Genomic DNA, 22,626 nt, shown 5'->3' with positions numbered 1-22,626 from the left:
TGTAGGTCTGCACACCCGAAGCCCACCTGAGGGACCAGGTGCAGTGGGCACCCATCACCCATTCCACTTTCCTAGGTACCACAGTGATTATTTTAGGAAAGGGCGCGTGATGGGGCACCTGGGGGGCTCAGCAGTTGAGCGTCTGCCTCCAGCTCAGGACAGGTCTTGAGATCGAGTCCCGTGTCGGGCTCCCTGCATGGAGCCTGCTTCTCTCTCTGTCTGTGTCTCTGCCTCTCTCTCTTTGTCTCTCATGAATAAATAAATAAAATCTTTAAAAAAAAAAAGTAGAGGGGGCTCTTGATCCAGACTCCCACCAAACAGGCCCTCATCCTCCTCGCCACATGACTCAAGTTGGTCCAATCAGAAGCAAAGCTCAGGAATTCTGTTGGATAGTTGGCCAAAGGGCAGCCTCTCTCCCTCTCTCTCTCTCCCGGAATTTGAAGGAAAAAGCCTAGAAGCCACTGGCGCCCAACACAGAGAAGCTGACCTGCGCACCAGGTATAACTCACTTTGGATCAGACCTGTCGAGGCTCAGGCTCACCTTTGCACTTTCGGAATCCGTAACCTCTGCCTTCCTCATTTTTTTTTTTTTTTTAAAGATTGTATTTATTGGGCAGCCCGGGTGGCCCAGTGGTTTAGCGCTGCCTACGGCCCAGGATATGATCCTGGAGACCCGGGATCAAGTCCCACGTCGGGTTCCCTGCATGGAGCCTGCTTCTCCCTCTGCCTGTGTCTCTGCCTCTCTCTCTCTCTCTCATGAATAAATAAATAAAACCTTAAAAAAAAAGATTTTATATATTTATTTGGCAGAGAGCGAGCGAGTGAGCACAAGCAGGGGGAGGAGCAGGCAGAGATTGGGGGGGAAGCAGGCAAGGAGCCTGATACGGGGCGCATCCCAGGACCCCAGGGCCCACGCCCTGAGCCGCCCAGCCCCTGAGCCCCCCAGGCACCCCTCTACCTTCCTGCCCTGGTTAAGCCCCTGTGCCCCGGGCCGTTCTGTAATTCGCCGTATAAAGCGTCCCGACCAGTACGCCAGGAAAATGATGATATTTTTAATAGATCCTCTAACTCTCTTGCAGTGTATTCATCTGAGAAAAGGTGTGAGGGCGGAAAAGTAATTAGAATTCTCAGTTTATAAACATCTCTGAAAATGTGAATCCAAGAGAGAAATTAGCAGATATTTTAATTGTCTGCTCCATTTCCACATCCTCACACTTGATGTACCTACTTCCTAAATATATTAGTTAACGTTTCTATAAACACTTTTCTTTTTTTTTCTTTTTTTTTCTTTTTTTTTCTTTTTTTTTTATAAACACTTTTCCCAGTTGGCATCTTCACACATCTTGACTCACTTGGTTCCTACAACAAACAAGAGACACGGCTGGTAAGAGCCACGCTTCACTTTGTGCAGCCCCACACGGTTTGCAAGGCTCTTGCTCTATTTTGCCACTATTTTGTGTGGCACCAGTACGTCCGGCTCTTTGTCCGGCAAATCCTGAACTCCAGGAACACGGGTGTACTTGTAGGTCGTTCTCTCAGCCCACAGAGGATTGTTGGACGTTTCCGCATATTCACTGGCGTCAGTCAACACTGGTCCCTGCCTCGTTCACCAGGTGAACGAACTCCTATTCATCCCTGAAAGCCCATTTCAGGTAAGGCGCATATCTTTCTCCCCAGAGAGGCGGACAAGGGGATGTGGTCCTCAAAAACTGTTGTCTTTGCCAGATTGGTCGAGGTAAGCCAGCTGGTTGTTGGGATGGAAGGGGGCGGTGGGGCCGACTGCTGGCCAACTGCTGTGTGGTTTGGGGTAAACGTCATCCATCACCAAAGGAAAGATACCAGCCATAAGAACCTGCTTCAGGCTTGGCCAGATTTCCCCTCTTTGTCGTCTGCAGGGAGAAGGGTCAGGGTCAGCCTTGGCCTCGGACCATTTTTTTTTTTTGGTTTCATGCTCCTGCCCTCAGGCCAACCCAGCCAGTGTTGGGCCTTTAAACAGGCCTCAAAGAGACTTACAGATAAACCTCAGACAGGTTCTCAAATTGGTGTCAAAGAGACCCTCACCTGGATCCTCAGATAGACCTTGGACCCTTCAACAGGCCTGGATCCGAGCGCAGACCTCCCTCTGACCTCGACTCCCTCTAACGCACCCTCCCCAAGAGCCAGAACCTGGCACCCGCCATCCACACTCCTGCTGGAGGTCTGTGCGGCGGCCTGCAGGGCTCCAAGGTGCTTTTATGGGTCCAAGGGTCTGGTTGGGGACAACTCAGGTTCCTGGCGGCTTGCAGCTCGATTTCCTGACTCAGAGCAGGTGGGGCGGTTGGCCTCCCCCCGTCTTAGTGCTGTTCTGGGGACTCTAGTAACCAGAGTGGTCTCCCCATAGAGTCAGGGGGCAGAGGGCAGAAAAGGTGGGGAGAAAGCTGCCCCAGTGGGGTTCAGAAAGAGTCAGCAGGGGGCAGGAGGGCAGTGAGGGGATCAGAAGCGGCAGCCCAGGCCCTTTCTCTGCCCTCGCCCAACAGTCATAGGTCCTGGGGGGCTCAGCCTGGACGAAAGCCGCCGTTAACCCAGCTCACGTTTCCCTGCCCTCCCACCAGGCTCCGGAGTCCCTTTTCCAGAGACCACCTCTGACCAGATCGATCTGCCCGGAACTTCCCAGGATCCCCACTGCCTGGGAGATCAAGTAGAAAGAAGCCCTTCCTCCCGTGCGTCACCATCTGGCCCCCACGGACCCCTCCCAATTCGTCATCTTGCACACGCACACACCTCCTCCGGGCCAGATTCAGTCACTGCACTTCCCCCCCCACACACCTTTCTCCTGCCTGCACCCCCCACCCCCCCACCCACACCGACCTGGGCCGCCTTTGTCTCTGGTGCCGTTCACTCTACCCTTGTGGGGTTCACGGGGCCGCTCTCCCGTAGGGGCCCCACCAGCCCTGCCCCTCCTTCCTAGGATCTCACGTCGCATCATTGACACCTTTTCTCCCCCCCCCAAAAAAAACCCCAACAAAATGCTGCGCTGGCTGAGAAGTGCGGGGTGACTCAGGCCTGAGTTCCATTGCTAGCATTTGCTCCCATGGAGTCATCGCTCAGCCATCGGGGATTTGGGGAGCACCTGGCACATTCCTGACAGTCTGGGACCCGGGGCACAGCCACGATCGAGCTCCGGGCCACCCGCCTTGATGGGTGGGACTCGTACCATCCCTGAAGAGGACAATCGGGTGAAATCTGGCCCTTGCCGAAGCCTTAGGGAGTCAGGCTGCCTCTCCAAATTCTGGTGTCCCGGGAATCCGAAGGGGCCAGCCCCCCTCTCCCCCATGAGCTCAGAGCACCCCGTGAGCTCACCCCCACAGCTACCTGCCTTGGAGCGGGTCCGAGGCCCCGGGGTGCTGGGTGCTGGGTGCCGGGTGCCCCCCCCATCCCGGCCCCGCACCAACAGCTCCCTGCACACTGCGCTGCTGATGTTTAATTTTGCTGAACACCGAGTCCCAACCCCGTGTTAATTGGTTTTACTCCAGCCTTTTGTGCCTCCCATTAAACGAGGAAATGCCACCCATAAAATTTTAATTTTAAAAGCCAACTTGTTTGTTTTATATTGAAATTCCCCGGGCAGCTCCAGCAGAGGGAAACAGACACATTTTCGTTTCATTAAAGCAACTTGAGTGAGGATAAAAAAGAAGCTGAAAAATTAGATTTAAAAAACGGAGAGCGAGAAGCGTTTAAAGACAATGAAGGAAAATGAGCTGCCGCGGAGGGCGGCGAGGGGGTCCTGGGCCCACCTCCACCGACTGCTCTCCTGCGGGGACACCACGGGCGCCTGGACTCCCCGCTCCCTGAAAATCAGCCACCACCCGGAGGGACTCAGCAACCCCCCCGCACCCCGGGGCCAGCAGCATCCTCTTCCTTGAGGACAAAGTGCACCATGGCTAAGCCGACTGTGAGGCCTTGACTCACTTACCAGCTGTGTAACCAAGAGCAGTGACCTCAGTGTTCTCACCTGCAGAATGGGAATAATACTGTTACTTGGTTTATAGGGTTCTTGTGGAGCTGAAGCAGGTCCATACCTTGCAAACACTTAAAACAGAACCCAGTATATGGCAAGTGCTTAATAAATGTCAGCTTTTGTTATTCTCGTCCTGCTGCTCCCCTTCCACGCCACGCTCCTAACACGTTTCCCTCTGCTGAGCACACCTGCCTGCCCGCCCCCTCGTCTACACATGCCCTCACTGCGCAGAGTTGTCCCTTTAATGATGTTCCTGAGCTAAAGACAACTAAGAGAGATCAGCGGGGGCGGGGGGAGGTCTGAGCAGAGGCTCGGGGAGCCCCCATTCCATGATCCAATTCTTGCGGCCCAAACTAACTCATTAAAATTATATTATAATCCTTTCAAGGAACGCCAGTCTCCCTGGGTTCAGATCCCAGCTCCAATGACCAGCTGCGTGTTCTTGAGGCATTGGGCCTCAGTCTCTCCATCAGTACAATGGGAACAAAACCTGAATCAGCCCCACATTGTCAGGAAGGACCCAATAAAACGAGCTCCGCGGAGTGTCCAGCACAGCCAGGCGCCCAGTGAATAGCTGCTGTTCTGCATCCGGTCTAGGGGGCTGAGGCTGTGGGGGTGGAGAAGGAGGGGGGGCAGGCGGTTCCAGGATAGGGGTGACCTTACTTCCCATTTCTTAGCTGTTGCCGCAGGGTAATTATTACCGGCACTCCATTTCATTCTCAAAAGCGCCCTAATCTGGATGAGTCATGATCTGGTCCTCGTATTTCAAATCCCCCACCTCTGCGAGGGGCCTCAGAGCTCGCCCTGGGGTGCCAGGAAAGGGTCCTGACCCTCTGCCTGACTACCGGGTCCTAACCCTCGGCCCTAACCTCACTCCTGGCTCACACAGGAAGGGAGAAGCCCAGGGAAAGACCCAGGGCACGGGGAAGACGCTGGGGTTGGGGTCTGTTGGGAGCCCTGGCCTTTCCTCTGCCTGCCCAAGGGCCAGTTAGGCACCTCTGACCCTAACTTCCTCTTCTGTCCTAGCGGGGCGGGGGGAGGGGTAGGTTAATAAACCAAATCTCATCAATTGTTGCCAAGATCAAACCAAATCAGCACACTGATGTGAAAGTTTCCTGAGTGTTGCTCCCAGGCTGTGACAGCTGCTCCAGCCAGCAGAGTCCCAGGCTCTGTCCCGCGAGGTAGGCAGAGATGGGGACGCCAGGGGTGGCCTGCCCCACACCTCAGCACCCGGCAAGCCTGGGATTCACGGCCAGTGTCCTGCAGACCCTGACCCTGCACCCGACTCATCCTGCAACAGCTTCAAGGGCTGCTTCTCAGAACAGCTTCAAGAGGACACCTGAGTGGCTGCAGAACGGCATCCACTTCTCCTGGGCAGATTTCTTTTCCAGTAACCCCAAAGGGTACACCGAGGAAGCCCTAGGACTTAGTGACAGTTCTGAGAGAGTGGGACCAAGTGCATGGGTTCCTGGTGGACCTGCAGGCTCCCTCTCTGTCCCCCTCCTCCTCTCTCCGTCTCTCCCTCTCTCTCCTGCTCCCTCCCTCTCCCTCTCCCTCTCCCTCCTCTCTCTTTTCAACCAGAGCATTTCTTTTTGTTTTGTTTTTTTTTAAGATTTTATTCACTCATTCATGAGACACAGAGAGAGAGAGGCAGAGACACAGGCAGAGGGAGAGCAGGCTCCACGCAGGGAGCCCGACAGGGGACTCGATCCCGGGACTCTGGGATCACGTCCTGAGCCCAAAGGCACACGCTCAACCGCTGAGCCACCCAGGCATCCCGAGCATCTCTATTTTATATAATCCAAGATATTGCACAGAAGTTTCCACTGTTAGAATATTCTTTTCAAAAGCACTGCTCTGTTCCTCCTCTTTCCCTTCCTCCCTTCCTTCCTTCCGTCCTTCCTTCCTTCCTTCCTTCCCTCCCCCCCTCCCTCCCTCCCCGTCTCTCCTAAGGTCCTCAGGTGCAGCAGAGCAAGAGATACGTCTGCTTGGGAAGGGGGTGCAGCAAGGACCAGGGCAGGGTGCCAGAGCCAGGTGAGGATGGGCCCAGCACAGGTGTCAGAGCCCCAACAGGGTGAGGAGAGCATCTGTCACCAAGAGGCAGCCTGGCCTGCAGTGTTGGGGTACAAATGGGCTGAGGGGCAGCCTGGTGCAGGTGTCAGAGGCCCGCTGGGGTAAGTGGGGCAGCCACGCTGGGGAGAGGGGCCCAGGGTGGGAAATCAGAGGCTGAGCTGGACGAGGAGGGGTCCCTAGGTGGGCCAGCCCAGACTGAGGGGCTGAATGTGCAGAAGGGCCGCCCCACCTAGGGGGGTCAGAGCCGGAGGGCTCAGGGATGCAGAGGGAGCGGGACTGTCTGGGGCCTTCATCAGTCAAGCACGGGGCTTGCCTCCTTCTCTGCCCGCCCAACCCTTCCTAAAGCCAGAGAAGCCCCGGGACGCCTTCCCAAGTCAACTGAAGTCACCAAGCATCCCCGGAGCACCGGGCAGTATGCCAGGTGCCGGGGAGAGAGCCAGGTTAGGGCTTAAGTCGGGCACGGGGCACAGACACGGGGCCGCCGTCCAGAACGGGAGCGCTGGGCACATGGAGCGGGCCGGGGTGACCTCCTGGGAGGGACGGGGAGCCGGCCAGACAGGAGGCCAGCTGAGGGGCGCAGGGTGAGCCGGCAGTGAGTCTGGACCGGGCCCGGGTTTCCCGCCCGCCCGCCCTTGCAGGCCCAGTTCATCCCATCCCCAAAGGTCACAGCTGCCGAGCGCCTCACGGAAGGCCTGTCAGTCCTGGGACCCTGAGGACTACAGCCCAGGTCCAGGTTCTCGGGATGGACCTGGAGCTTCTGGGCCATCTCCCCGCCTTCGTCCAGACTTGCCCTGGGGGTCCCCTGCAAGGGAAGGTCCCAGCTCGGCTGTCTTCTCTGAGGTCCCGCATCCCTCCTAATTGAGAAGTCCTGCTGGGGCGCCTGCCTTCAGCTCAGGTCAGGATCCCGGTGTCCTGGGATGGAGCCCGCTTCTGGCTCCCTACTCAGTGGGGGGAGGTCTGTTTCTCCCCCACCCCCACAATGCTCCCCCTGCTTGTGCTCTCTCCCTCTCTCAAATAAATAAATAAAATCTTTAAAAATAATAATAATAATAAATTGGGAAGCACTGCCTGGTGTGGTGTTCTGTGTCGTGCAGACCGGCCGCTTACTGAAGGGCCTTTGCGGGATCAGCACCTGCCCCTGGAGGCCCGCGGAGAGGCCCCCCCCCCCCCCCCCCCCCCCCCCCCGCAGTCAGTGAGCCGGGGCTTGTGCCAGAAGCATCCTTCGGGCCGAGGCTCCCTGGGCATCCTCATTTGTGTCCCCTCAGCTCCATCCTTCCCTGGAGGCCGCTCTGGACCCCTCGGCCGGCACCCTGACTCCGCCCAGGCGGCCCCCTCCGTTAGGGCCTGCAGGTCTTCGGGCCGCGCAGGAGAACACCTGCTGGGACTCCGTGTGCCCCGCCTCCCGCGGGCGGAGGGCGGGCAGCTGCCGCGGGGGGGCGGGGGGGGAGGGGTTGGTCGGGGTCGCGGGGTTCAGAGCCGAAGCTCGGCGTCCCGGGCGCGCGGCCTCCCCGCGGCCACCGGGAGGGGGCGCCCCAGGCCAGCCCACGGCCCGCTCGGCGGAGAGGGCGACCCAGGCGCGTCCCCAGGAGCAGCGCGCGGGGGGGGCCTGGGAGCGCTGGGGGGGGCGAGGGGCAGCTGCGGGGACAGCTGGGTCACCGGGGGCGCGGGGAGGGGGCGGCCCGGGGGCGTCCCCGGGAGCAGCGGGGGGGGGGGCCTGGGAGCGCTGGGGGGGGCACGAGGGGCAGCTGCCGGGGCAGCCGGGTCACCGGGGGCGCGGGGAGGGGGCGGCCCGGCCGCGTACCCGAAGCAGCGGGGGGGGAGGGGTGGGCCTGGGAGCGCTGCGGGGGGCACGGGGGTCAGCTCCGGGGGCAGCCGGGTCCCCAGGGGGGCGGGGAGGGGGCGAACCGGGCGCGTCCCCGGGAGCAGCGGGGTGGGGCGCCTGGGAGTGCTGGGGGGGGGCGAGGGTCAGCTGCGGGGGCAGCCGGGTCACTGGGGGCGCGGGGAGGGGGCGGCCCGGCCGCGTCCCCGGAGCAGCGGGGGGTGAGGGGTGGGCCTGGTAGCGCTGGGGGTGGGCACGGGGGTCAGCTGCGGGGGCAGCCGGGTCCCCAGGGGGGCGGGGAGGGGGCGGCCCGACCGCGTTCCCGGGAGCAGCGGCGGGGGGGGGGTCTGGGAGCGCTGCGGAGGGGGACGAGAGTCAGCTGCGGGGGCAGCGGGGTCACCCGGGGGTTGGGGAGGGGACGGGGAGGGGGCGACTCAGCCCGCGCGCGCCGGCCCGGGAGAGGGCGTGGCACCGCGTTCCTGCCGAGTCATCCCGGCGAGGACGCGTCATCGGTGAGGTCAGGCCCCCGAGGGGCTCGGTTGCAGCTCGGGGCTCCGGGAGAGGGGACATGGGAGCCCCGCCGCCCGTGGGTGCAGATGCAGCCGCCCGGGGCGCGCTCGGGGCGCAGGTGCCGCGGGCCCGCAGGTGCCTCCTCCCGCGCACACGGCCCTCCTGGCGAGCTCGCGGCGGGTCCGGGACCCAGGGGGGTGGGGGCTCCCAAGCTTCCTGCGGCCTCCCTGCTGGCAGCCCCGCCCCGCCCCCCGCGGGATCCCGGGCCCTCCGGGCTCCTCCTGAAATGCGCCAGGTCCTTGCGCTCCGCTCCGCGCGGTGGGCGCTCAGGCCTTTAGGAGAAACCTCCCTCCTTGAGGATGGACCTATTCAAACCCAGGTAGTGTCCCCGCAGCACAAAAAGTGTCCCCCGGGGATCCCTGGGTGACCCCGCGGTTTGGCACCTGCCTTAGGCCTGGGGCGTGACCCTGGGATCCCGGGATCGAATCCTGCGTCCAGCTCCCTGCATGGAGCCTGCTTCTCCCTCTGCCTGTGTCTCTGCCTCTCTCTCTCTCATGAATAAATAAATGTAAATCTTAAAAAAAAAAAAAAAAAAAAAAAAAGCTCTCTCCCAATTAGGAAGAAGTAGGTTCTCCGTTGAAGGAATCACATCTCTTGAGAAGGGCACCTTTTTTTTTTTTCTCCCCTCTCCCAGCCAAGAACCTGCTGCTCTGAATGTTTTTAAAACCGACTGAATGGCCTGTCTCTATTCTGCTTCAGATGCCAGGGCCCCGGGCACAAGGCGGAATGTCACCCGGTGATGGAGTCAATAGATTGAGGATGGCTTCACTAGGAGAATGTCGGATTTTTTTTTTTTTTTTAAAGCATGGGATTTATTTAGGTCGATTTCTTTTTTTTTTTTTTTTTTTTTTTTTAGGTCGATTTCTTTTAATTCAAGACATGCATTTGGGCGGGTCAAGGGTCAGGTGAAGTACAGATTGTTAAAGAACCTTCCCCATTGGACACTTTGCCGATTCAAAAATGCTTGAATAACAACTTTCCAGGAAAAAAGGGTGCATTCAATACACATACCGGTTGTAAGACAGCCCCAATTTCAGTAATACTCACTTTTTAAGTAAGTACACCTTAGAATGGGGAAATATGGATTGCATATTTGTTGACTGCAAAATGCATCTACAGAGCCAAGGAGGATTTTCATCGATTTCTATATTGTGATCAATTAATAAATATTTATTAATGCTTAAAAGGGAGCTGTTTGAGAAACTTTTGAGTGCTCACCAAGTAGGCATTCGCAGTGACTCAGTCCTTTTTGTCGTGACTGAACACTGCCAGCCCCGGGGGGCAGCTTTGCCTCTGAAACTGTTTTGTTTTTTTTTTTAAGATTTTATTTAGTTATTCATAGAGATGCAGAGAGAGAGAGAGAGGCAGAGACACAGGCAGAGGGAGAAGCAGGCTCCATGCAGAGAGCCTGATGTGGGACTCGATCCCGGGTCTCCAGGATCACGCCCTGGGCTGCAGGCGGCGCTAAACCGCTGCGCCACCGGGGCTGCCCTGAAACTGTTTTTGAATTATTTTTATTACCATAACAAATTCATAGTCGACACCCATGATCCATCATTATTAAAAGACAAAAATTCTTTTTTTTTAATATTTATTTCAGAGAAAGAGAGCAGGGGCAGGGGCAGATGGAGGGAGAGAATGCTCTAGCAGACTCCTCACTGAGCATGGAGCCTCACACGGGGCTCGATCTCTTGACGCTGAGATCATGACCAGAGCCAAACCCAAGAGCCAGCTGCCTAGCTGATTGAGCCACCCAGGCGCCCCCCAAAAATTCTTTAAGAAAAAGGATGGTAAACTACAATCAGGACAACCCTTTTATAAAAAAATAGATTTTATTTATTCATGAGAGACACAGAGAGAGAGGCAGAGACACAGACAGAGGGAGAAGCAGGCCCCACACAGGGATCCCGATTCAGGACTTGATCCCGGGACTCCAGGATCATGCCCTGGGCTGATGTCAGACACTTAACCGCTGAGCCACCCAGGCGTCCCAACCTTTTTTTTTAAGTTTTTTTTTTATATAAATTCTCTTTTCTTTTCCATGAGTTTCTAATTTTCTTTTTTTTAATATTTATTTATTTATTATTTATTTTTTTAATATATTTTTTAATTTTTTATTTATGATAGTCACACAGAGAGAGAGAGAGAGAGGGGCAGAGACACAGGCAGAGGGAGAAGCAGGCTCCATGCACCGGGATCCCGATGTGGGATTCAATCCCGGGTCTCCAGGATTGCGCCCTGGGCCAAAGGCAGGCGCCAAACCGCTGCGCCACCCAGGGATCCCTTTATTTATTATTTATGATAGACATAGAGAGAGAGAGAGGCAGAGACACAGGAGGAGGGAGAAGCAGGCTCCATGCCAGGAGCCCAACGCGGGACTCCGGGATCGCGCCCTGGGCCAAAGGCAGGTGCTAATCCGCTGAGCCACCCAGGGATCCCCTTTTTTTAAGATTTTATCTTTAATCTGTACACTCAAGATAGGGCTCGAACCCACAACCCCGAGATCAAGAGTCACACGCCCCATGGACTGAACCAACCTGACACCCCAGTCAGGACAACTTTTTAATGAAAAAGTTGCAAATTCCACATATTGACACACTGTTTACATCTGATGGTGGTTTTCACACATTATTTGATAAATGCTGTTGGGACCACCAAGTATCCACCAAGATGGCTAGATTGGGTCCTTATCTTACATCTATGCCAAAATTATGCTCCAACAAATTTTTTTAAACTATATACATTAAAAAATGAAACCATTGGAGCACCTGGGTGGCTCAGATCGTTAAGCATCTGATTTCAGCTCAGGTCATGACCCCAGGATCCTGGGATCGAGCCCTGCATCGCCCTGCATCATGTTCCCTGCTCAGCAGGGAGTTTCCTTCTCCCTCTCCCTCTGCTCCTGGCCCCCGCTCATGTGTGCTCTCTCCTTCTCTTTCTCTGTCAAATAAGTAAAATCTTAAAAAAAAAAAAAAAAAAAAAAGAAGCCATAAATGTGTCAGGAAAAAAAAAATAGGAGAATTCATGCTATAATCTTAGAGTGGAGAAGGCCTTCCTAAGTATCACAGGAATCCCCCAAAAGAAAATAATAAAAGAAAATGAAAGAAATAAAAGAAATAACCTGTCCATGTACATTAATTTGGAAGTTTTTTCCCCCTTGGGTAAAGAAAAAAGAAACTCACAAAGTCAAATAACAATCAACTTATAGGAAAAGAAAACATGTAAAATACTCACAAAGCATTCATTTCCCTTATCTTTACAGAGCTCCCCTAAATCAGGGATAAAAGACCACTAATCCAGTATGAAACAGGCAAAGGATGTAAACAATTGTCCACCAAAAAAATGCAAGTCACTGGGTGGCTCAGTCAGTAACCAGCTGGATGACGACTCAGGTCGTGATCTCAAGGGTCATGAGATCGAGCCCCACGTCCAGGCTCCACCATGCTCAGTGTGGGGTCTGCTTGAGATTCTCTCCCTCTGCCCCTCCTGCTCATGCTCTCTCTCTTTCTCTAAAATAAATAAATAAATCATTTTAAAAAATGTAAGCTGGGGGCAGCCCAGGTGGCTCAGCAGTTTAGCGCCTGCCTTCGGCCTGGGGCATGATCCTGGAGACCCGGGACTGAGTCCCATCCACATCGGGCTCCCTGCATGGAGCCTGCTTCTCCCTCTGCCTGTGTCTCTACCTCTCTGTCTCTCTGTTTCTCATGAATAAATAAATAAAATCTAAAAAAAAAAAAAAAGTAAGCTGGTCTTCAATGTAAGAAAAAAGAACCCTTTGAGGCTACAATGAGATACCATTTCTGTTGTTTTTTAAAGATTTTAATTTATTTATTCATGAGAGACACACAGAGAAAGGCAGAGACACAGGCAGAGGGAGAAGCAGGCTCCTTGCAGGGAAGCCCAATGTGGGGACTCGTTCCCGGGACCCCGGGATCACGCCCTGAGCCAACAGCAGATGCTCAACCGCTGAGCCACCCACTCAGGCATCCCATGAGTTAGTTACCATTTTTCATCTGCCAGACTGGCTGAGATCACAATGTCTGATGATGACGCACTGTGTTGCCAAAGAAATGTCATCTGGGTCATTTTCATCACCGCTGATGGGAATGTAAGGTACCGTTTGTAGGAAGAGCAATTTAGCAACAAGTGCTCTAAAGGTAAACTCTCAGGTACCTGTGATTCTGGACTGAGCTGTGTCCCCCTCCCTAAACCTCATATGTTGAAGTCCTCACCCCCAGGACCTCAGAACGTACCTTTCCTTGGAAAGAGGGTCATTCCTGAAGTCACCGGTGAAAGCGGGGTCATACCGGAGTAGGGGAGGCCCCTAATCCAAGAGGACTGATGTCCTTATTAAAGGAGGAAATCTAAAAAAAAATAAAATAAAAAATAAAATTAAATTAAATTAAATAAAATAAAATAAAATAAATAAATAAATAAATAAAAATAAAGGAGGAAATCTGGCCGCAGACATGTGCCGAGAGAATGCGAACATCAACACGGAGATGGGGTGATGCATCCACAAGCCAAGAAACACTAGAAATTGCCAGCAAACTGCCAGAAGGCCTATTTACCTTCACAGCCCTCGGAGTGAACCAACCCTGCCCACACCTTGATCTTGGACTTCCCGGCCTCCGGAAGTGTGAAATAATCCGTGTCCATTGTTGAACCACCCAGTGTGTGGGGCTTGGTTTCAGCAGCCCTTGCAAACGAAGACACCCTTTGACCCAACAAGACGAATGTAGCGTATCTGTATGCGCTGTGTATGGGCGCAGTTGCAGAGCGCCGAGCACCCCAGAGTATAGGCCGAAGTATTGCTTTGCAACAGCTAAAGATTAGAAAGGCCCCCCCCCCCCAAAAAAAAAGATTAGAAAGGCCCAAATGTCTAGCAGCCGAAAATGGCCTAAACAAATTAGGATGCACCCTTATGATGTAATTGTTTTCAGCTGGATATTTTTTGGTGAATAACCAGCAATGAGGCAGCATCGCATGTACCGACTGGAATTATGACGATTATTATGAAGCACACAAAGCCAAGTGCGGTCGGTTGTGCAGAAATGAGGGGAGATCCAGCAAAATAGTATATGTGCAAAGATTTGCTTGTAGATGCACAGAATCTGTCTTGAAAGGTGTTTAAGGAACTGCTCACTGCCATGGTTCCTGGAGAGCTGAACCACTTCAAGGACTGGGGAGGAGGAGAGGCTTTGGTTCTACTACAAACACACCTGTACCTTTTGAACCTTTTACATTGTTTATGTATCACCTGTTCGGGAGAAAGAAAAAAAAATCTTACGCGGAATGTCGAAATGGCTCTAATACTTCAAAAACCCATACTAAAAAAGCGAAAATATAGCCATTTTAGCTTTTCATCTTTGGGAAATAACAGCTATTTGTCCCTGAAATGGGTTATTTGAGGAGATCCTATCTCCTCTCCTCTCTCTTCTTTTAGAATCAAAGCACAAAATTTGTTTTTAAAATAACTAAATAAATCACAGAAATGAAGCACGGAATGCAAGGATCCTAAACTCACATGTAGTGAAAGCAAAGTCTATTTTTTTTTAATTCACGGCATGTACACTTCAATCTATAATGATCATTTCAGCATACAGTCAGCCCCCAAACCAAGCCTGAAAAATTTGTTTAATTCATTCATCTACAACTCTGACTTGTTCTCCTAAAATTAACTTAAATTCTGTTAAACAATGGGCATTACTTACTAAATAGGAAAGCATCCGAAGTCACCTTTAGAAAATAAGGAATCGTGGGACGCCCGGGTGCTCAGCGGTTGAGCATCTCCTTTCGGCTCAGGGCGTGATTTCGGGGTCCCGGGATCGAGTACCGCATCCAGCTCCCCTTGAGGAGCCTGCTTTTCCTCCCCCTGCCTATGTCTCTGCCTCTCTCTCTGTGTCTCTCATGAATAAATATTTAAAAAGATAAAATAAAACATAAGGAAAAAAACAAATAAATAAAACATAAGGAATCGTAATTGATAGAAACTTTTTAGTACAATTTTTGGGATCAGACAGATGTAAAAGAAAATAAATTTTCTCCATTTATCTTATTTATCTTGCAAGAAATTGAAATTATTATATATTTTTTTCATTTAAAAAAGCGTTTGCAGGCTCATTTATGGCTGTGAAAGCAGTCTGAGTGTTCAAGCTTGTTGGGAAATGAAACCTAGGCTCACTGTGTATGGTCATGCAAGCGGTGTGTGGACTGCACACCTCCAGGGGGTGCCATTCAGACCGTACTCCGCAGTAGGCAGTGCCCCACCTGTGCAACTGTGCATATCCATCCCACGACTACTGATAGTGTCAGGAGTCATGGAGGGCTTTTGGGTAGGGGAGGGGAGGTGTCAAAGCTGGGGCCACAAGGATTGTGAGGCCAGATTCTCACACACACAGTTCCCCACCTCTCTGGGTTGGCCTCCCTTGTGGGGGCTCTGGCCTGAGCTCTCTCTGAGCCTCCCAGCTTTGGTTTTCCTGAGGCTGGGGGGACGGACCATCCGCCAGGGCCTACCATCCCTTCCCTGGCCTGACCAGCCCAAGGCCCTCAGTCATTGCTTGGGAGCTGAGCAGAGAGGCCACAGGAGGGGACCCCGCCATGCGCCTACCCTCTACTCAGAGAAAAACAAGGAGGCAAGAGGGGAGAAAAAACAGGTAGTGATGATTTCACAGGGAATTAGGGGAAATTCAAGCATTCCAATAATCACGAAACATCAAGAATTAGTGGACTGGGAGCCAGAGGCCCTACTGAGCAGCTATAAATCCCCAAGCAAAAATAAAAAATTAATAATAATAATAATAATAAAAATTTAAAAACCCAAGCAAATCTGGTGACCTCTGTGGGCCTCACTACATGCCAAATAGCAGACCTTGAACTAGCTTGGCCGTTTGCTGGTCTTTTCACCACTAAGAGACTGCCCTAGTAATTTCTAAACAGTCCCACAGAACTCAGGTTTTGTACAATTTTATCCTCAAAGCTGTATTTTATGCAATTATCACATCCTTAATAGTCATTAATTGCTGTTCACCATTATCAAGGATATTCTTGCTTGTGAGAGACAAAATTGATGTGCTTGCCGAGCCAAAAGGCTTAGAGTTAGGGATAGCTTCAGGCAAGGCTCGATCTGGCTGCGGTAACCAAGGACCTATGTTCCTTCAGTCTCTTGGCTCTGCCTCCCGTGATGTGTCACAAGGTGGCTTCCAGAAGCTCCTGGCACTACTTGCTTTACTCATCTGCGATTGGCAAAAGCCAGAGAGCTTGCTCCCCAGTTAGCTGGAAATAAAAACCCGGCACCGGGACTCATCAACCCCGATTGGCCTGCGTGGGGTCATGTGCCTTGCCCTGGCCAATTACTAGAGCCTGGAGAATGAGATACGCTGACTTGCTCAAGCCAGTTAGGCCCTGCCTTGGAATGGGGTCAGTTCTGGCCAGATCACATGGCTGGGAAATTCCCAGTACTGTTAGGAGGGGAATCGGGCAGGGGCGCCGTGGGGACCACCAGCTGGCTTCCTGCCGCGTGTTCATCAGCCAGCGAGCCCGCAGACAGCCCATCACTGCTGACCGGCTTGGGAGCTCCACTCTAGTGACCTCTGGGATCTTGTGAGTCGGTCCAGATGACACCCCCGTGCGTGGGCGGGCACGCTAACCATGTGAGCTGACGTCAGCTCGGCTAGCAGCAAGCTCCTGACCCTGTGGTTAGACCTGGCCTAGATGCGAGCTCATCTAAGTCCACCTCCCAGTTCTCCACTCCCAGCTGAACCTTCACAGGGGGCTCAGGGGGAGACCCCCGGGGGAAGGGGGCTCGAGCTCTCGTGTTCCCAGGCCCACGGCGGCCCTCTCAGGACGCCAGGGGCCACCTAGGAGCCACACTTGGCAAAGAAGGTACAACACAGATGCCCACCGCAAAACATCCCTAGAGCCCCTCAGGCTCGCTCACATATCGGGTCACCGTGTACCTACTGACATCTGTGCCCAGTCCGGTCCTGGGGGGCCATAGTCAGGTGGGGGGACAGTGGGGTCCCAGATCATCACGGTTCAGGATGGGAACAGTGTAGGAGGCACAGGGACCCAGGTGCAAGGCCAGGCCCCTCCTCCTCCCAGGGTCCATGCACCCCAGCACACTGGCTCTGCAGCAAGGCCACCTTGGCCCAGCCCCTCACTCCCCAGTTCCCAGGGAAGCCCAGGGACCTCTCTGGCAGCTCCAAGGATATCCCCATGGTTGTGTTCCCCAGCATAGATTAGGGAACAAACATACAACCCCAAATTGAGGACCCGACCTCAGTGCACACCATTAAGGCTTCACAGAACTCCCCTTGGGTGCGGTAGCTCTGGAGCTGGGGCCTGCAGACTCACCCTTCCGCCTCCCTTCAGCCCCCACAGGTGGGCCTCACCAGGTAAGGGAGGGGTGGGGCCAAGGGGAAAACAGCTGCCACACCCACCCCCTGTGACAGACACCTGCGATGCGACCATTCGTTCGGGTTAGGCACTGACCTGATCTAGTCCCCAAGTGAGTCACCAGGACTTCCGAGCACTTGCGTGGGTTTGAACCTCAGGTCTGCAGCAAACGGGGCCATGGGATGCCTGGGATGGAGAAAGCCCGGCCAGTCCCATGCTCAGCTGTGCCCAAATTAACTCGCTGCGTGGCCAGGGGCAAGTCCCTGTCCCTGGCAGTCTCCCCATCTACACAGCAAAGGTTCCCGGCTAGTAGAGTCTCTGGGGCTTTCCAGCTCTAACCACGCAGAATGTGAGCAGAATTCAAAGTTCAGAAAAGAGGGAGCTGGGGTAGCGGAGTTTGGGGGGGCAGGGAGGACTGGCCAGGGAAAAGAGGAGGCAGGCAGGAGGGCCATCTGGCCAGGGCCCCATAAACAGAAAGTCCCCAAGTGTAGACTTTGGACACTTATCTCCCAATGGAAACACACTCGGTCACAGCACGTATACACACAGAGCCGTGGAAACGGACGACGGCGTCGGCCCCTTGCCAAAACACACGGCCCTCAAGGCCCATGAAGGTCTAGATAGATAGGTGTGTTTTTTTTCATCACCTTTTCACTTTGGGAATTGATGTTAGATTTACAGAAGAGTCGCAAAGAGTGTGCCGAGGTCCCATACAGCCCTCACCCGGGCTCGGGTTCCCTAATGTTACCATCTTCATCTCACACATCTTCATCTTGGCCCCACGTGTGACAGCTAAAATGACACGGCCCCGATGCGAGCCTGTCACTGAAGTCCAGCTCTGCTGTGGACTTAGCACTCTCCCTAATCCAGAAACCCACCCAGGGAACCATGTCGCATCCACTTGGCTGGTTTCTCCAGAGTCCCCTGGGGGCTGTGACTGTGTCTGTCTTTCCAGGCTTTTTTATTATTTATTTATTTATTTATTTATTTATTTATTTATTTTTATGATTTTTTTTTTTTTTTTGAGAGAGAGAGAGAGAGAGCAAGCAGGGGGAGAGGGACAGGGAGAGAGAGAACCTCTAGCAGACCCCCTACCACCGACGAGGAGCGTGGAGCCCGACGAGGGGCTCGATCTCACAACCCTGGATTGTGACCTGAGCTGAAATCAAGAGCCGGACGCTTCACCACCAGCCAGGTGTCCCCCCAGCCGTGCTTTTTAGAATCCTTTCTGTTCTGAGGCGTCCCGGGCAAGGGTTTTGTAAAAGGTCCTTGGGTTGGCATCCGCCAGAGGCGTCCTCTAGGGTCGTGAGTTTGGGGGAAGAAAATCACAGAAGGGACGAGCGCCTCTCATCAGGCGACCCCGGGAAGCACGCGATCCACTCCGCTCACTCCAGGCGATGTCAACCTTAGAGACTTGGTCAATGTGGTGTCTACGAGGATTCTCCACCGCAAGGTTTCTATTTTCCCGTCTCCTGCTCTATGGCTCAGAAGCAAGGGGGGCGCCTGGGTGGCTCAGGCCGTTAAGCAGCTGCCTTCGGCTCAGGGTGTGATCCCAGGGTCCTGGGATCGAGTTCCGCATCGGGCTCCCTGCTCCTCGAGGAGCCTGCTTCTCCCTCTCCCGTTCACCCTGCTTGTGCTCTCTCTCTCAAATAAATAAATATTAAAAAAAAAAAAAAGTCTAGTGCGCAGTCAAGGGAAGGGGAAGTGGGTGGGTTAATCAAGCTCCGTCTCCTGGACAATCGACATAGATTATTTTGAATTCTTCGGTAAGGAAGATTTAGTTCTTCCTTCCCGGTGAGCTATTCAATATTTATTTCTACCAGTGTGGACTCATGGATATGTATTTTATGCTTCGGGTTATCATCTAATATTCTGTTATTTCTTTTATGGCTCTAATTGTGGCTGCTTTGGCCACTGGAGTGATTTAGCTCCTGGGTCCCTTTGACACACCCCATCCTTTTGTGTTTTGAGCACTTGCCAACTCTGGGCCCACCAGATGCTCCAGGCTCACCCTTTTCTGGCCCCAGCCCCACAATCAGCCATTATTCCAAGGAAACAATATCTTCTTTAAAACCGATCCTGCTGGGGATCTCTGGGTGGCTCAGCGGTTTAGCGCCTGCCTTTGGTCCAGGGCGTGTGTGGTCCTGGGATCTGGAATCGAGTCCCACGTCAGACTCCCTGCATGGAGCCTGCTTCTCCCTCTGCCCGTGTCTCTGCCTCTCTCTCTCTCTCTATGTCTATTATGAATAAATAAATAAAATCCTAAAAAAGAAAAAAGATCCTGCTGATATATCGTGTACTGTAGTCCCACTGCATCTGAGCACATGATGAAAAAAGTTACTTCGTTCCACTACTGTTTATTTATTTATTTTTTTCCACTGCTGTTTAAAGCATACCTCAATCCTTTTGTAGCTCTACTGTGATGTCTTCTTAAAATATACTAGGAGATGAGGTGCCGGACTGGCTCCATCAGAGAAGCATGTGACTCTTGATCCTTGGGTTGTGAGTTCCAGTCCCATGTAGAGATTACGCACATTTTTTTAAATTAAAAAATAACTTTAAAAAAATATATGAGAAAAAAAAATAAAAAAATATATGAGGAACATCAAAAAAACAGGGGAGGGACCTGATTTTTTTCTCTGCTTCTGTAAGTCCTGGATGAATTTAACCTCTGTGCCAAGGCCTTGAGGGCAGCCTGCCCACCCTTCCTAAACAGGTAACACCCTCCCCCCATGAGCTGCCCAATGGAACCATCAAAAGCCAAGGTAATTCCTAGCACCTTTCTCTCTCCGGGTCCCCCATCCCTCGCCCAGGGGGTGGGCCAGTCTGGGACCCCTGAAGACCTCACCCAGGCCGGCCAGATGCAGGCAGGTGGCAAGAAAGCAGGCAGGTTCCGGGAAGGAAGCTGGCAAGCCCAGCCTCCAAGATGCAGGCGTGGGCTGGGCATCATCACATCCAGAATGCTCCCGGGAATCAGGGCCAAGGTTTGCAAAATCCAGCTGTAAGTGGAGCAGGGGTTCCCCGGATTCTGGATTCTGCAGAAGAGTCAGCTTCTCAGGAAAGAGCCGCCTTCCTGAGCCGGAAGAGAGTGAGACTCTGGCTCGCGCGGCTAGCTTTGGGAGGGGACGGAGCTTCGTGACTCATCACCCGGTCGTGCCGGCTACAATTGGCGCAGCGCCGGACCTCCCGGAGGAGGTCCCCTGCGGGCGATCACAATCCAGAACGTAGGGACACGGGCCGGGCGCGGTGGGAGCAGAGGAGCACTGGAAGAGTCTCGGCGGGCCTCCCGGAGGAGGTGACATCATCAAAAAAGATGAATGGAACCGGGCAGGCAGCCGTCGGGGGAGGGGAGGAGAGGAGGGCACTCCCAGCCAAGGACGAGGCACATGCAGAGCGCTGGCCCGAGGCCTGCGGCCCAGCGAGCAGTCCCCAAATGTGAGGCATTCTTGCTGGGGTTGACGTATCATCATTACGGTGATCAACCTGGCCTTGTTTCTCAATATTTTTACTATCTTAAAAGTAGTTATGAGGCCGAGTAAACACCTAATGTCACTGAGCTTAATGTTAAAAGGGTTCCCGTGAAGATGGGGGCACAGCAGACAGGGTGCTCAACAGGAGCTGAGACCATTGTGACTCCCCCCCCCCCCCCCCCGGAAAGGGGGCTTTGTTTGCCCTCTGTGCCTGGCTTGGGGTCAGCCCCCGGGGTTGCTATGCCTGGAGGGCGCAGGAGGGAACCGTTTGGGGTCTTTAGAGTTAAGGTAGGTAACAAAGCAGGGACTTGGGTACATGGGGTCAGGCAAGTCCGGAGGAGCAGCTTCAGGGCCTGGCTAGAGATGCACGCACGTTCCCTCCTCCCTGGGTCTTCCGTGACCTCCTGAGACAGGCAGGTACTGGAGGTGGGTACCTCAGAGCTCTGCGAATCCCAGCCCCACTAGCTCCGGGCCCCTGGGCCAGTGACTTCACTCTGTTTCTGCGACTCTAGTTAAGATTACGTACGAGGATATCCAAAGCACACTCCTGGTAATAGCCACATAGGTAAGTAAATAACAAATCCCAGAAATAACATCCAGTAACAGAATGGCTGAATGACCAGTGGTATATTCCTAAAATAGAATGTTATTCAATCACCAAATGAGTAAGTTATAGGTATACAGGCAATAGAAAGGCATTTTCTTTCTTTTTTTTTTTTTAAAGATCTGATTTATTTATTCACGAGAGACACACAGAGAGAGGCAGAGACACAGGCAGAGGGAGAAGCAGGCTCCCCGCGGGGAGCCTGATGTGGGACTTGATCCCGGGACCCCGGGATCATGCCCTGAGCCAAAGGCAGGTGCTAAACCGCTGAGCCACCCAGGGATCCCCCAGAAATGTATTTTAAAAAGCAATGTGGTGTTGCCTGGCTGGCTCTGTCGGTGAAACCTGTGACTCTTGATCTTGGGGATGTGGGTTCGAGCTCCACATAGGGTGTAGAGACTAGCTGAAAATAAAAGCTTAAATTAAAAAGAACAACAATGCTGTGTGGAAAAGGGGAGTCATATAACTATAGAACGATGCCCTTTGCACCCCAAAAAGCAAAACCCAACTAAACAACTTGTTATCTTGGGATTTCTACCAAGGTTGGTAAAACTAAGAGACACATTGAGGAAATGATTAGCATAATTAAAACAAAATTCAGGAAAGTCGTCCTTCGGGATGAGGGAGGAGGCTGCAGTGGAGGCAAGTGGAAGGTCTTAAAGGTACTGGTATAGGTCTTGTTTATATAAATGTATGTATTTATTTATTTATTAGATTTTATTTATTTATTCATGAGACACACAGAGAGAGAGGCAGAGACACAGGCAGAGGGAGAACCAGGCTCCATGCAGGGGGCCCATGCGGGACCCGATCCCAGGACCCCGGGATCACCCCTGAGCTGAAGACAGACGCTCAACTACTGAGCCCCCCAGAGGTCCTGGGTCTCATTTTGTAATGAGCTAGTGGACATGCGAATATCTTACTGTTGTTACTATCATCCGTTCCGCTGTCCCCGTGCAGCGTATATGGTGTCTTCACATCGAAGCTTCCGGCTGTCCCACTAATTCCCTATGGGGCCCAGGCGTGGGGGAGGCAGCTCTGTTCCCAGGGACCCGGCTCCCTGAACCTGTTTCCCCATCTCCAAAGGGAGCTGGTGTAGGTAGGGCGGCTCAGGCTGTGTCCTCCAGCTTGTGGGTTGTGTTCCCTTTTTTTTTTTTTTTTAAAGATTTTATTTATTTATTCATAAGAGACAGAGAGACAGAGAGAGAGAGAGGCAGAGACACAGGCAGAGGGAGAAGCAGGCTCCACGCAGGGAGCCTGATGTGGGACTTGATCCTGGGACTCCAGGGCTACACCGGGGCCTAAGGCAGATGCTTAGCCACTGAGCCATCCAGGGATCTCTGTGTTCCCTTTTTAAACACACACACTTCGGATCCCTGAGTGGCTCAGTGGTTTAGCGCCTGCCTTTGGCCCAGGGTATGATCCTGTAGTCCTGGGATCGAGTCCCACGTCAGGCTCCCGGCGGAGAGCCTGCTTCTCCCTCCTCCTGTGTCTGTGCCTCTCTCTCTCTCTATGTCTATCAATAAATAAATAAATAAATAAATAAATAAATCTTAAAAAGAAAAATAAACACACACTTGAGAGCAGGGGTCAGGCCCCATCGTGTCACACACAAGTCTCCCCTCTGCCCAGAGTCACTCACTGGTGGTTTCGAAAGTGGCAAAGGTGGCAGCTGGTCCCTGGATGAGGAGCTCCT

At 53.2% G+C, this 22,626-nt stretch overlaps 1 long non-coding RNA gene across 2 annotated transcripts; it reads right to left on the bottom strand.

The window, feature by feature from the left end:
• Positions 1 to 1,282: 1,282 nt before the first annotated feature.
• On the bottom strand, positions 1,283 to 20,414 carry LOC140602429 (uncharacterized). 2 transcript variants are annotated; one of them, XR_012005393.1, is made up of 5 exons: positions 19,705 to 20,414; positions 19,253 to 19,412; positions 12,713 to 12,823; positions 3,953 to 3,991; positions 1,283 to 1,359 (listed from the first exon to the last, which is right to left on the bottom strand). It is a non-coding gene; the product is annotated as an uncharacterized lncRNA (long non-coding RNA). The 2 variants fall into 2 exon arrangements; XR_012005394.1 differs by lacking the exons at positions 1,283 to 1,359; positions 3,953 to 3,991 and adding an exon at positions 10,230 to 11,968.
• Between the last annotated feature and the right edge of the window lie 2,212 nt (positions 20,415 to 22,626).

Source organism: Canis lupus, chromosome 13 (genome assembly GCF_048164855.1).
Source record: "Canis lupus baileyi chromosome 13, mCanLup2.hap1, whole genome shotgun sequence".
NCBI lineage: Eukaryota > Metazoa > Chordata > Mammalia > Carnivora > Canidae > Canis > Canis lupus.
This window is presented reverse-complemented; position numbering and strand designations above follow the sequence as displayed.